We start from the raw sequence: 14,254 nt of genomic DNA on the forward strand, positions 1-14,254 counted from the left end.
CAAGTCTGGAATATAAATGTCTAAAAAATGTTATGCATTTGGATTCCGTGAGGGGTATGGTGAGTTCATGAGATTTTATTTTTTGACACAAGTTAGTAGAATATGAGACTTAGTAAGAAAAAACAAAAACAAAAAAAAACTATTTCCGCTAACTTGGGCCCAAAAAAATGTCTGAATGGAGCCTTACAGGGGTGATCAATGACAGGGGGGTAATCAGGGAGTCTATATGGGGTGATCACCCCCCTGTCATTGATCACCCCCCTGTCATTGATCACCCCCCTGTAAGGCTCCATTCAGACGTCTGTATGATTTTTACGGATCCACGGATACATGGATCGGATCCGCAAAACGCCTACGGATGTCTAATGAGCCTACAGGGGGTGATCAGGGAGTCTATATGGGTGATCACCCCCTGTCATTGATCACCCCCTGTAAGGCTCCATCAGATGTCCGAATGTTTTTGCGGATCCGATCCATGTATCCGTGGATCCGTAAAAATCATACGGACGTCTGAATAGAGCCTTACAGGGGGGTGATCAATGACAGGGGGTGATCAATGACAGGGGGTGATCAGGAAGTCTATATGGGTAATCACCCCCTTGTCATTGATCACCCCCCTGTAAGGCTCCATTCAGGTGTCCGTATGTGTTTTTGCGGATCCGATCCATGTATCTGTGGATCCGTAAAAATCATACGGACGTCTGAATGGAGCCTTACGGGTGGTGATCAATGACAGGGGGGGTGATCAATGACAGGGGGGTGATCAGGAAGTCTTTATGAGTGATCACCCCCTTGTCATTGATCACCCCCTGTAAGGCTCCATTCAGACGTCCGTATGTGTTTTGCGGATCCGATCCATGTATCTGTGGATTTGTAAAAATCATACGGACGTCTGAATGGAGCCTTACAGGGGGGTGATCAATGACAGGGGGGTGATCAAGGACAGGGAAGTGATCAGGAAGTCTATATGCGTGATCACCCCCTTGTCATTGATCACCCCCCTGTAAGGCTCCATTCAGACATCCGTATGTGTTTTGCGGATCCGATCCATGTATCCATGGATCCGTAAAATCATACGGACGTCTGAATGGAACCTTACAGGGGCTGATCAATGACAGGGGGGTTATCAATGACAGGGGGTGATCAATGACGGGGGGGGTGATCAGGGAGTCTATATGAAGTGATCAGGGGTTCATAAGGGGTTAAGTGACAGCGGGGGTGTAGTGTAGTGTAGGTGGTGTTTGGTGCTACTTGACACAGCTACCTGTGTCCTCTGGTGGTCGATCCAAACAAAAGGATCACCAGAGGACCAGGTAGCAGGTATATTAGACGCTGTTATCAAAAACAGCGTCTAATATAACTGTTAGGGGTTTAAAAAAATCGCATCTCCAGCCTGCCAGCGAACGATCGCCGCTGGCAGGCTGGAGATCCACTCGCTTACATCCTGTTCCTGTGAACGTGCGCGCCTGTGTGCGCGCATTCACAGGAAATCTCGGCTATCGTGAGATGACGCGTATATGCGTCGTTGAGTGCACAGCTGCCGCCTCCGGACCACAGATCTGCGTTAGGCGGTCCGGAGGCGGTTAATGGAGATCATACAAGTCTAAGAAGACTTGTCGCGATACAGTGTCTCTATGTTAAAACATGTCCCTTCCAGAAAACTCCATTAATGATACTGGACAACCCCTTTAAAAAAAAATAAGGTAGCTTTAAAAAAAGTATAGAACTATATGCCAGGAATATAACCCCTTCCCGCATTTGGACACAACCCTACGTCCAAATGGCATGTATGGCATATAACCCATATCCGTTCACTTATAAGTTATTAAAGAATAAAAAAACTACACATAATTGGTATCGCTGCCTCCGTAACAACCTGATCTATAAAGGTATAAAGTTACTAATCATGCGCGATGAACGCTGTAAAATATTGTTAAAACAATGATGGAATTGCTGTTTTGTCACCTCACCTCCACAAAAAAAAAAATATAACAAGTGGGGGGCGTTGCCTGGACGCCGATGGCGCTGGCTGCTTAGTTGAGGAGCTCCGCTTCCAGCACTACAATTAGGCTAATCTCAGCCTTTCCTGCTATCAAATTATGAGGATCTCTCCTTCTGCATCCTGTCCACATATGGGGAGAGTCAAGAAGCGCCAGGTTCCGGCCAAACTCACAGAGTTCTTTCACAAAACTCTGCCGTTGAGAGTAAGCCCGAAGCTGCCTTTCCACGCCATCTGTGACGGCTCCTCCCCTTCCTCGCCGATTAGAAGTTCACGCCCACATCCCGACAAACTATCAGATAGCTCCTCACCGCTAACAGAGGAGCTGCTCCGGAGTATGCTGGACTCCCTCGATCTTCCATAAAGAGGACTTCCACATCGTTCTCAGCTAAGTACAAGCTGAAATAACACAGCTGGGACAGCGCACGTCGCATCTAGAAGGCAAGATGGCGGAACTTACCGCCTCACATAATCTGCTGATAGACGCTAATGCTGCCCTGAGGAGGAGGTAGGCAAGCTACCATCTAAAGTTGCCGACATGGAAGACCGGAGTCGACAAACAATGTCAGACTCCGGGGTGTGCCTGAGACGGTGGGCCCTGATCAGCTACTCTCACTGCTGCAAACCTTACTCAAAGAGGCCTTAACAAGTCTCTCAGAGATGGACCTTTCTATTGACCGCATTCACAGGATCCCCAAGCTGGCAAGCCTTGTTCCAGAGGTCCCTCATGATGTCCTGGCAAGGATACACTTCTACCAAGTCAAGAAGCCTTTCTGAAATCACTCCGGAAGGACTTATCTGCGACAACCCTGGCCAAAAGGAAGGAGTTTGCCCCCCTCACTAGAATCCTGCGGGACAATCAAGTCCGCTACCGGTGGGGCTTTCCGGTGAAACTTACAGTTGCACATAACGGCACATTCCACGTGTGCACAACGCCGCGGGCTGCAGAAATTGTCGGCCCTGAGCCTTCTACCTGCTGGCACTCCGCCAGCAGGTGATCCTCTTCGCGAACGAGCAAAGATTCCAGTGGACTTGAACCCAACCTGAGTTGGACTGCCTAATAGTATTTGGCACCCCCTTCTCTATGGGGCAAAAGCCCTTTCTACCACTATACCACTTTGAAGCACTGTAATACTGCTTCTACTTTTTATATGTAAACTTTTGCGTTCTATGTTTTCTTAGTTTTTTCAACTCTGACGTTTTTGGAGGCTCTACCTCCGGTTAAAATGTGTGATGATGTCTACTCCCCATATACGTCCCTATACCTTTGTCCGAACGGAGCAGGGTTAAGCTGGTATACTTACTATCTCGATGGGGGTTAAAATGTATTCGCTGAATGTTAGGGGATTGAACTCCCCATTTAAGAGGAAAATGTTATGCGCTGATGCTATGTCCTCACACTGTAATGTACTAATAGCTCAGAAACCCATTGCTGCTGAAAGATAATTATAGATCTACACATCCTGATTTCCCACATATCTTGTACTCTCCCGCGTTTTAAGAAAAAGAAAGCAGGAGTGCTGAGATTTATATGGGGCAACACCAAACATGGGATTTGTAAATCGGCTCTATATCCAGCCATATGTAGGGGAGGTTTGGGGGTGCCGGACGTGAAGATGTACTATTGGGCCTCATTACTCTCTCAGGCCAAGGAGTGGTGGTGTCCGTCCGGTCCGCAGAGAGGCTACAACTTGAGGAGGCAATAATTAAAGGATCTATACCTAGGGCATTGAAACCATAGGGAACTCTTGTGGCCAACATGTAGTACAATTTGAGTCTCTGCATAGTCAATACACCCCTGCCTAACCACTATTTCTATCAGTATCTCCGGTCCGGCACCTCCTGAGCTCACTTCCTCCTCTTACAAATGAGAGACCCCACACCATGGTCATGGCAGCCGTTTAAAGTCTTCACCCTAGTCTCTACACAAAAAGGGCCTATCCATAATGTACCACTCCTGACCTCACATTATACTGAACACAAATTGCAATTTATGACCAGATGGGAGGAGGAATCTTGACACTACGTTTCCACTGACAGCATGGCAAGATGCATTGTTTTGGCAGTCAAACCATCCAAATGCATTAACCATGCAGAACAAAACAGAAAAATTCAGTTAAGGTGTACCTTACACCTGATAGGCTAGCTACATGTATCAGCAGGTTACTTGCACATTGCTGGCCGTGGTTGTGGCCAGAAAGGTACTCCTGCTCACATGTGGTGGTTCTGCACTCTTATTATTCCCTTATGGTGACAAGCACGTGATTCTCATTGTTGAAGTTACTGATCTACCCATTGATTTAACCCCACAACTAGATATCCTGTGTATCGGGCTTAATGATGCTCCCTACGACCAGAAATGAGTGATTGCACACATACTTACGGCTACGCGCAAGGTGATAGCTCGTCACTGGAAACAAACGTTACTCCCCCTCTTCTAGAAGTTAACCAGCTGGTAAACCAACATATGCAACACAAAATTATCTACTCGCCTGACCTGCAATCTAGAACCAGGTCCCTTAATCAATGGATGCCATGGCTCTCAAGTACACACGCTGTACCTCTCCCTGATGCTTTACTATAACCGAAATGTTAAAGGGAGTCTGTCACCTACATAACATGTTTTAAACTGATGATATAGCTCTGTGGGAGGCAGATCCATAACACTGATGGTACCCATGTTTTAGTTTTTCAGAGCCTCCAAAGTACCTAAAATGAAGTTTTAAAAATATGCAAATTGCCTATCGCAAGTGCCCAGGGGCAGAGAGTGTGCTGCAAGTGCCCAGTGCTCCCCAGCCTTACTTGCTCCTGACTCCTCCCCTCTGTATCGTCCGGCCAGCCCTGTATCCTTGCTGGGTCATTTTCGTCTCCATTCATAATCCAGAGCCTGTGCGCTTTACCGCGGTGTACGTAAACTGGCGCATGCGCACGGCATATCAGTATGCCTCTGCCCACAGTGGGCAATGTACTGCGCATGCCCGGACCCGGCGGGTGAAGCGAACAGGCACTCCGCTTTTAATGTCCATTTCTCAGAAAGGCATCAGTTAAAAAAAGTCGGTTAAAAATGGACAGTTTATCCGTTCTTAACAGACCTTAGGGCTCATTCACACGACCGTATGAATGTCCGCATCTGTTCCACAATTTTGTGGAACGGGTGCGGACCATTCATTTTCCAAAGAAAAGAGCATGTCTTATTCTTGTCCTAAATATTAATGATGTATCCTTAGGAATGTCCGACAATCAGCTGAATGAAGGGGCGCCATGTCTACCCTGGACACAATGTATAATTTTCCCTAACAAGATGCATATTAGAGTAGAATGCATCTTGTTCCATTGTTAAGCTGTTTGTAGAGGAGAGTTTTTATTCTGGGGAATAAACTGGATATATTATAAATGATAAATGCTAGAGAGACTTAGTAAATAGAAAATCATGGACCTTAAAACTGCTAATAAACATAGGCCTGTCAGCCAGGCTGATGATGTTACAGGTACCCGTAATGTCATGTCACCTTTACAGCCAGTCCCTGACACAGGTACCTCTTGTAAAGTCATGTGACCTTTAGAATGTGGTGATGTCACAGATGCCTTTGTGATGTCATATAACAATTGATTCTAGCTTTCTGCAGCCTGACTTTCGGCCATATTTCTTCATCACTTGACGGGTGAAGGCGACTTTTACTTGTGCTCAGCAAATTTTGGTTTTGTTCAAAGACCAGAAAAGAGGGCCTGTAAGCCAAGCCGTTCCAAGTGTCATCATGGAACGCACTGAAGGCGCACAGGACCTTCCTCAACCTAGTGACATCTATGGGCTGAACATGGAGGTTCCAATGGAATCTTCCCAAAAAAAGAAAAAGGAAGAGAAAGAGGAGAGTTCAGCCGCCAAATAAGAGGAGGAGAATAGAAACATCAGAGAAGGCGAAAGATGGCGGCAAAGAAAAAAATGATCAAGGCTTCGAAAAGACCTGGAAGCCCTATACAGGAGAGTATCCTAAAAAAGAGGAAGAGGGGAGAAAAGACAGGGGGAAAAGCTGAAGATGGACACCAGCACATCCTATAACACTGAAATGGAACAGCTGTCAGGTGAGTGCAGATCTAAGACACCTAGAGCCAATATCCCCCAATAATGTATCAATGGGTTTGTCCACTTATGAACATGATTAATGAGCATTTTTGTCTTTCATTGCCCCATAAAATTCTTATCCTCTCATAACGTAATTACTATTGGAGGCCAAACGCAGGAATATTAACTATAATGTCTCTTCTCTCTACCAGTGACAACCCCAGCAGAAACCCCCATCATTGTGACTGGACTGGAAAGCTTCACCTTCCATAAAATTCTTGGAGAGGGTGGTTTTGGTAAAGTAAGTATCAGGAGTTGTTGTCACTTTTTCCTTATGTGTAGTAATATGACTATAGCAAAATCAAGATTTCACGTCTTCTCGTGGCAGGATGCGCCGTTCCTCAAGTTCTAATGTTCTGTCTCCTCTAGGTCATGCTGGCCACACATCCCGACTGCCAACAACAACTGGCAGTGAAGGCTGGTGAAGAAGAGGGTCCTGCTTCAGAACTTTAGAAACAACGTTCTGATTGAGCGACAGGTCCTGGAGGTGACTGAGAAAGTCCACTATTCACCCATGCTTATGCCACCTTCCAGACCAAGGTAAGAGTCTTAATTATACTGGCTTTTGTGAGTAGGTCGGTTCTTTCCAATCCTACTTTTGCCAACCATTGTTGTACTTACTCTGGCTTCTTCTACTTGAGAAGCATAACATCTCAAAGCAGGTATAAATATGCAGTCTAATATTCCATAGTTAAGTTTTTTTGAAACTTACATGATATGCTCTATCTTATCACAGGACTATGCCTTCTTCATCATGGAGTTTCTCAGCGGAGGAGACCTAGTGACCTCATACATGCCAAAGCCCATTCCACCATTCCAGTCACCAGGTAAGGCAGAACATAGATATCTTAGAAAGACAATAGTGCAGGAACATCCATCTTTATATCATTTATGGTCTCATAGTGAATGTTGATGTTTTCTCTTTTTTGTGATCAGATTTTTGCAGCTGAGATCATCTGGGGCTGCAGTTTCTCCATAACAGAGGCATCATACATAGAGACATAAAACCAGAAAACATTAATGGACAGCGCCGGTCACTTGAAGATTGCCGATTTGGTCTTGCCGTGATGAACATCTTTGGGGAAAGGAAGATCTCACAATATGCCGGAACTCTTAGCTACATGGCACCCGAGGAGGAATCATCTATGTGCTTCGCATTGTGCTAGGGATGGACATCATGATGAGCTGTGCTCTAGACAATGCTCTTATTTTTTTATTGTCAACCTGATTTCTACAGATTCTTCTGGAGAAGCCCTACAAACGGCAGTGGACTGGTTCTCAGCTGGTGTGACGATATATCAGATGGCTACTGGCAAATATCCATTCTCTGCCAGTATATTTCCTGAAAAATTCAGAAGTCACTGATCAACGATGTTCCTACCTACCCCAAACGACTCGACCCACAAGCCAGAGACCTCATAGACAGGGTGAGTAAAAATATATAGCAGTACAACAAATAATAGCTGTCACAACCAGACAGCTGAGAAGCTCTGACAGAGGCCTTTCAGACCTCCTCCTTGAATTTCTGTGTTGTGGTATTCAGCTCCTCCTCTCGTCAGCCTCTCTCAGCTGTCATGTCTTATTGCTTCCCTTTAAATGCTCCTCAGAATGCTTTTCTGGGCGGCTTATATTTCCCTCCTGGAGTGTGTGCACGCTGATCTGTCCTCCTGTTTGCTTCAAGCTAAGGTACTTTTATATGTTTATACTGTTTGCTGGATCCCAGATGACTGATCCCTCCGGTGGTGTAGGGAGCCGGTGGTCGTGTCCCTCTATAGTAGGGTGCTCAGGGCTTTATAGTCAAGGTTCGGGATATGCAAACCTCCACCATTAGGATCTTGCATAGGGAGCAGCAGGGAAAGTGCAGGTCTTCTGCAGGGGTCTCCCTGGTTCCTTTTTTTTGGATCCAGCGAGTCGTTTATACATGTTGCTTTGCCTTGTTACCTGTACACATTCCGTGACATTATAAGCCGCCAAAACCGTCTTAAGCATGGATCCGGTTTCACTTTTGGCTGAACGCTTCCAGGGTCTTTCATTGGAGGTAGCTGACCTCCGTAAGACTTTGTCTCAGCTTCAAGTGACCGGTTCAGCTTGCGTTCATGGAGCTTGTTCTGAGCCTAAGATCTCGCTCCCGGATACGTTCTCCGGGGGTAGTGAGAATTTTGTGCGTTTTAGAGAGGCTTGCAAACTCCATTTTCGCCTTCTTCCCCATTCTTCTGGTGATGAGGAACGGAGGGTGGGGATCATTATATCGCTGCTCAGGGGTAAACGCTCAGTCCTGGGCCTTTTCGCTGCCGGAGGGGGCACGGCCCTCCGTTCAGTGGATGAATTCTTTTTAGCCCTGGGTCAGATATATGATGATCCGGATCGTATTGCTCTGGCTGAGTCTAGACTACGTCTCCTATGCCAGGGTAAACAATCCGCAGAAATATACTGCTCAGAATTTCGGAGTTGGGCAGCTGATACTGGTTGGAATGATGCTGCACTCCGAAGTCAATTTTGCCATGGTCTTTCAGAGGGATTGAAAGATGCATTTGCCTTTCATGAAGGCCTATTTCTTTGGACTCTGCTATGTCTCAGGCCGTTCGTATTGACAGGCGTCTTAGAGAGAGAGGAGAGATCTCTCCTTCCTGTCATACTCGGTCCCAGGACTGTGCAGCGGTCCCATTCTCTGCGCAGGGGTCTCAGTCGCTGTCAGCCCCTTCTGAGCAGGAGCCCATGCAGCTGGGGTTGATTGCTTCTGACAATAGAAGATTCAGCCCGCATGAGAGGGTTTGTTTTTGTTGTGGAGGTATTAATCATTGGCAAATATTTGTCCCTCTAGGAGATTCAGGCAGTTCTCTGGGTATAATAAGAAACAAAGAGGAAAAAATCTTTGAAAAATGTTCCGTCTGTTACTATTGGCAGGATTGAGGCGGAAATTGAAGATTTTCCGTTTGCTTGTAGTTCCCGTTTTGTCCTGCCGGCTAGGGTGGCGCTAGAGAGCAAGAACATTTTTGTGAGATTTTTGTGGATAGTGGAGCAGCGGTTAATCTCATTGATAATCACTTTGCGATAACTCATGGTTTCCAGGTGTGCGCTTTGAGAAAGGATATTCCTGTGTTTTCTATCGATTCCGCTCCACTTTCTCAGAAGTCATTAAAGGGCATAGTTCACAATATCCGTTTAATTGTGAGTGATGCTCATGTTGAGGATGTGTCATGTTTCGTCCTTAGCGGTTTGCCGACTCCTCTAGGTGTTGGGGCTACCCTGGCTCACTAAACATAACCCCACCATTGATTGGCAAGCAAGGCAAATAAATGGTTGGAGTGACTTTTGCAGAGAGAATTGCCTCACGACATCTGTTTCTGAGGTTGCTACTAAGACTGTACCATCTTTTCTCTCTGAATTTTCGGATGTCTTCTCTGAGAGTGGAGTTCAGGATTTGCCCCCGCACAGGGAGTACGATTGCCCTATTAATCTCATCCCAGACGCCAAGCTGCCTAAATCTCGTTTATACAATCTTTCCCAACCTGAGAGGATCGCTATGCGTGCTTATATCTCTGAGAGTCTGAGAAAGGGACACATACGACCCTCAAAGTCACCTGTTGCCGCTGGTTTTTTCTTTGTTAAGAAAAAAGATGGTTCTTTAAGACCTTGTCTGGATTTCAGGGAGCTGAACAATATCACAATTCGTGACCCTTATCCGCTTCCTCTGATCCCGGACCTGTTTAACCAGGTTGTTGGGCTAAGTCTTTTCCAAATTAGATTTAAGAGGGGCATACAACCTGGTCAGGGTCAGAGAAGGGGACGAATGGAAGACGGCCTTCAATACCCCTGAGGGCCATTTGAGAATTTGGTTATGCCTTTTGGGTTGATGAATGCCCCAGCCGTTTTTCAGCATTTCGTGAACAGCATTTTTATCATTTGATGGGAAAATTTGTATTGGTGTATTTGGATGACATTTTGATTTTTTCTCCCGATTTCAAAACTCATAAGGAACATTACGTCAGGTCTTGCTCATCCTGCGGGAGAATAAACTATATGCGAAACTGGAAAAATGTGTGTTTGCGGTTCCAGAAATTCAATTTCTGGGGTTTCTTCTCTCCGCTTCTGGTTTTCGCATGGACCCCGAGAAGGTCCGCGCTGTGCTTGAGTGGGAGCTTCCTGAGAATCAAAGGCGCTGATGCGTTTTTTGGGCTTTGCCAATTATTACAGGAAGTTCATTTTGAATTATTCTTCTATTGTTAAACCACTCACTGATATGACCAGAAAGGGGGTAGATTTTTCTTCTTGGTCAGTAGAGGCGCGTAAGGCCTTTTCTGATATCAAGGAGAGTTTTGCTTCCGCTCCCATCTTGGTGCAACCTGATGTTTCATTACCCTTCATAGTTGAGGTTGATGCTTCTGAGGTGGGTGTGGGGGCGGTCTTGTCTCAGGGTTCCTCTCCTGCCAATTGGCGACCGTGTGCCTTTTTCTCAAGAAAACTCTCCTCCGCAGAGAGAAATTACGATGTGGGAGATAGGGAATTGTTGGCCATCAAGTTGGCTTTTGAGGAATGGCGCCATTGGCTAGAGGGGCCAGACACCCTATTACCGTATTTACTGACCATAAAAATCTGGCCTACTTGGAGTCAGCCAAGCGTCTGAACCCGAGACAGGCCAGATGGTCGTTGTTCTTTTCTAGGTTTAATTTTGTTGTCACGTTCCGCCCTGGAGTTAAGAATGTGAAGGCAGATGCCCTGTCACGTTGTTTTCCGGGAGGCGGGAATTTTGAAGACCCGGGTCCCATTTTGGCTGAAGGTGTGGTGGTCTCTGCTCTTTTTCCTGAATTGGAGGCAGAGGTGCAGGCAGCCCAGTCAGAGGCTCCTGATCTTTGTCCTCCTGGGAGGTTGTTTGTGCCTCTCGCTTTAAGACACAAGATTTTTAAAGAACACCACGATACGGTCCTTGCTGGGCACCCGGGGGTAAGAGCCACACTGGATCTCATCGCTCGGAGATTCTGGTGGCCTGCGCTTCGTAAGTCGGTTGAGGGTTTTGTGGCAGCCTGCGAGACTTGCGCTCGTGCCAAGGTCCCTCATTCACGGCCATCAGGTCCTCTCCTTCCCTTACCCATTCCTTCCCGTCCTTGGACACATCTGTCCATGGACTTTATCACGGACCTGCCTCGTTCCTCGGGGAAGACTGTGATTCTGGTGGTGGTGGACCGTTTTAGCAAAATGGTGCATTTCATCCCTTTTCCTGGTTTGCCCAATGCTAAGACGCTGGCGCAGGCATTTGTTGATCACATTGTCAAGTTGCACGGTATTCCTTCAGACATAGTCTCTGATAGGGGCACGCAGTTTGTTTCCAGATTCTGGAAGGCTTTCTGTTCTCGCTTGGGGGTTCGGTTGTCATTCTCTTCTGCTTTCCACCCGCAGTCGAATGGCCAGACAGAGCGCGTCAATCAGAATCTGGAGACATATCTGCGTTGTTTTGTGGCGGAGAATCAAGAGGATTGGTGTTCTTTTTGTCCCTTGCTGAGTTTGCTTTAAATAACCGTCGTCAGGAGTCCTCTGATAAGTCACCATTTTTTGGTGCATATGGGTTTCATCCACAGTTTGGGACTTTCTCGGGAGAGGGGTCTTCTGGTTTACCTGATGAGGACAGATTCTCCTCGTCTTTGTCATCTATTTGGCAAAAGATTCAAGAGAATCTAAAGAGCATGAGTGAGAGATATAAGCGTGTGGCTGATAAGAGACGTGTGCTTGGTCCGGACCTGAATGTTGGTGATCTGGTGTGGTTGTCTACCAAGAATATCAAATTGAAGGTTCCCTCCTGGAAGTTGGGTCCTAGGTTTATTGGGCCTTACAAAATCCTGTCTGTCATCAATCCTGTTGCATACCGTCTTGATCTTCCTCAGACTTGGAAGATCCATAATGTTTTTCATAAGTCCTTATTGAAACCTTATGTTCAACCCATTGTACCCTCGCCTTGCCTCCTCCTCCGATTATGGTTGATGGGAATCTTGAATTCCAGGTCTCTAGGATTGTGGATTCTCGTCTTGTCCGCGGTTCTCTTCAGTACCTTGTTCAGTGGGAGGGGTATGGTCCTGAGGAGAGGATGTGGGTCCCAGTGACGGACATTAAGGCCTCTCGTCTCATCAGGGCATTCCATAGGTCCCAATCCTGAGAAGGTGGGCTCTGAGTGTCCGGAGTCCACTCGTAGAGGGAGGGGTACTGTCACAACCAGACAGCTGAGAAGCTCTGACAGAGGCCTTTCAGAACCTCCTCCTTGAATTTCTGTGTTGTGGTATTCAGCTCCTCCTCTCGTCAGCCTCTCTCAGCTGTCATGTCTTAATTGCTTCCCTTTAAATGCCTCCTCAGAATGCTTTTCTGAGGCGGCTTATATTTCCTCCTGGAGTGTGTGTGCACGCTGATCTGTCCTCCTCTTTGCTTCAAAGCTAAGTGTACTTTATATGTTATTCTGTTTGCTGGATCCCAGGTGACCCTGACTCCCTCCGTGTCTTGTAGGGAGCCGGTGGTCGTGTCCCCTCACTATTGTAGGGTGCTCAGGGCTTTATAGTCAAGGTTCGTGGATATGCAAACCTCCACCATTCGGATCTTTGCATAGGCTGAGCAGCCAGGGAAAGTGCCAGGTCTTCTGCAGGGTCTCCCTTGGTTCCTTAGTTTTTGGATCCAGCGAGTCGTTTATACATGTTTTTGCTTGTTACCTGTACACATTCCGTGACAATAGCTAAATATGACATTGAAAACTAGGGACTACATTGGAAAGTGTGATCTACAATTCTGAAATGTCTTCAATATATTTTTTTCCAGCTCTTAATCAGTCACCAGAGAGTCGCCAGTTAGCGGTATGTACATCAGGAACATCCATTTTTCATGGACATCAAGTGGACAGATATAGAGGAAGCAGCAGCGTGTCCACCATTCCAACCAGGACCAGTAAGTACAGGATCCAGGGAAGATGTGGGTAGTATTAAAGTTCCATTGTGCCCTTTCTTGTTAAACACAGGATCTTGGATCTTCTCTCCACAGCCACCAGTGATGACATCGAAAAAAATAAATGATGTCCTATCCTCCACCGAAGCCAATAAGCCACCAATGGCCGATAAAGATCAAAAGCTATTCTGTGGATTCACTTTTGCCAATGCCAGATGGCAGGTCATAAAGCCAATACAAGAACCTGTCATACGTCATCGCAGGTGGGTCATCGTAACTGAGAGGGAAATATGGGGATTATTGAAAGTTCCCTCCATTACCTGTGATTCTATCAGCAGAGTGTGGTGTGGATTCCATTCACTGATGGAAGCTTATAGTCTGCTGATGGGTCTACAGGGTAAAAGTGCAGGTGGTTACCACTATTACAATGCTATTTTATCTCTTGGCAGAACATTTGGCAGAATTGTGAGAGAGATCGTCCACAGGATCTGGAGGAGGATAAACCACTGGAAGTGAGCAGCTCCACTATATATATAGATGTCCGCAATAGATCAGTGGGAGAAAACCATCATGTTATAGCAGAGCCTCTTGATGACATCACACTCACCAGGAAAATCCACCGAGAATTGCTGTCCTTGTATGAGCCTCAAATTCCAACCTCTGACCTCTATGTACTCTCCTGACGACTTGTCGGTACTGTGATATAACAGTCCTGGTCCTTCAGTTTTATTTCCAACTGCCACTAGGAGTAACCTGAGGGTCATAACCTGCAGAGTAGCAGGAGCAGAGAAGCAGCAGGAAGTCGATGAAGATTCTTCCACGAATCAATGAATTGACCGCCAGCGCTTCTAGTCCACAAGCTGCCTCTTGTGCCCAAGGGAAGGGTAGTCCTTACGCCATGGTTCCCTAGAGGTTTCCTCCACAGGGGGTTTTTCCTCTCCTGCGTGCCAACGGATAACAACATCAACAAGAAAATGGCAACTTGTTGGACTCTGCCCTCAGTGTTGATCACACCATCCACTAGTGGCATAGAGGGACCGAAGAGGACATTTACCACCAATAAACAATAAACAGTACCATTCACCATCATCTGGTAGTAGCATGATTATCTTATATCTAACGAATCCCTATACTCTACAGTCATTGGTTTATCTTAACCACTTCAACCCCGCTAGCTAAACCCCCTTAATGACCAGGCCACTTTTTACACTTCTGCACTA

The sequence above is a fragment of the Bufo gargarizans genome, chromosome 3 (assembly GCF_014858855.1).
Source record: "Bufo gargarizans isolate SCDJY-AF-19 chromosome 3, ASM1485885v1, whole genome shotgun sequence".
Lineage (NCBI taxonomy): Eukaryota > Metazoa > Chordata > Amphibia > Anura > Bufonidae > Bufo > Bufo gargarizans.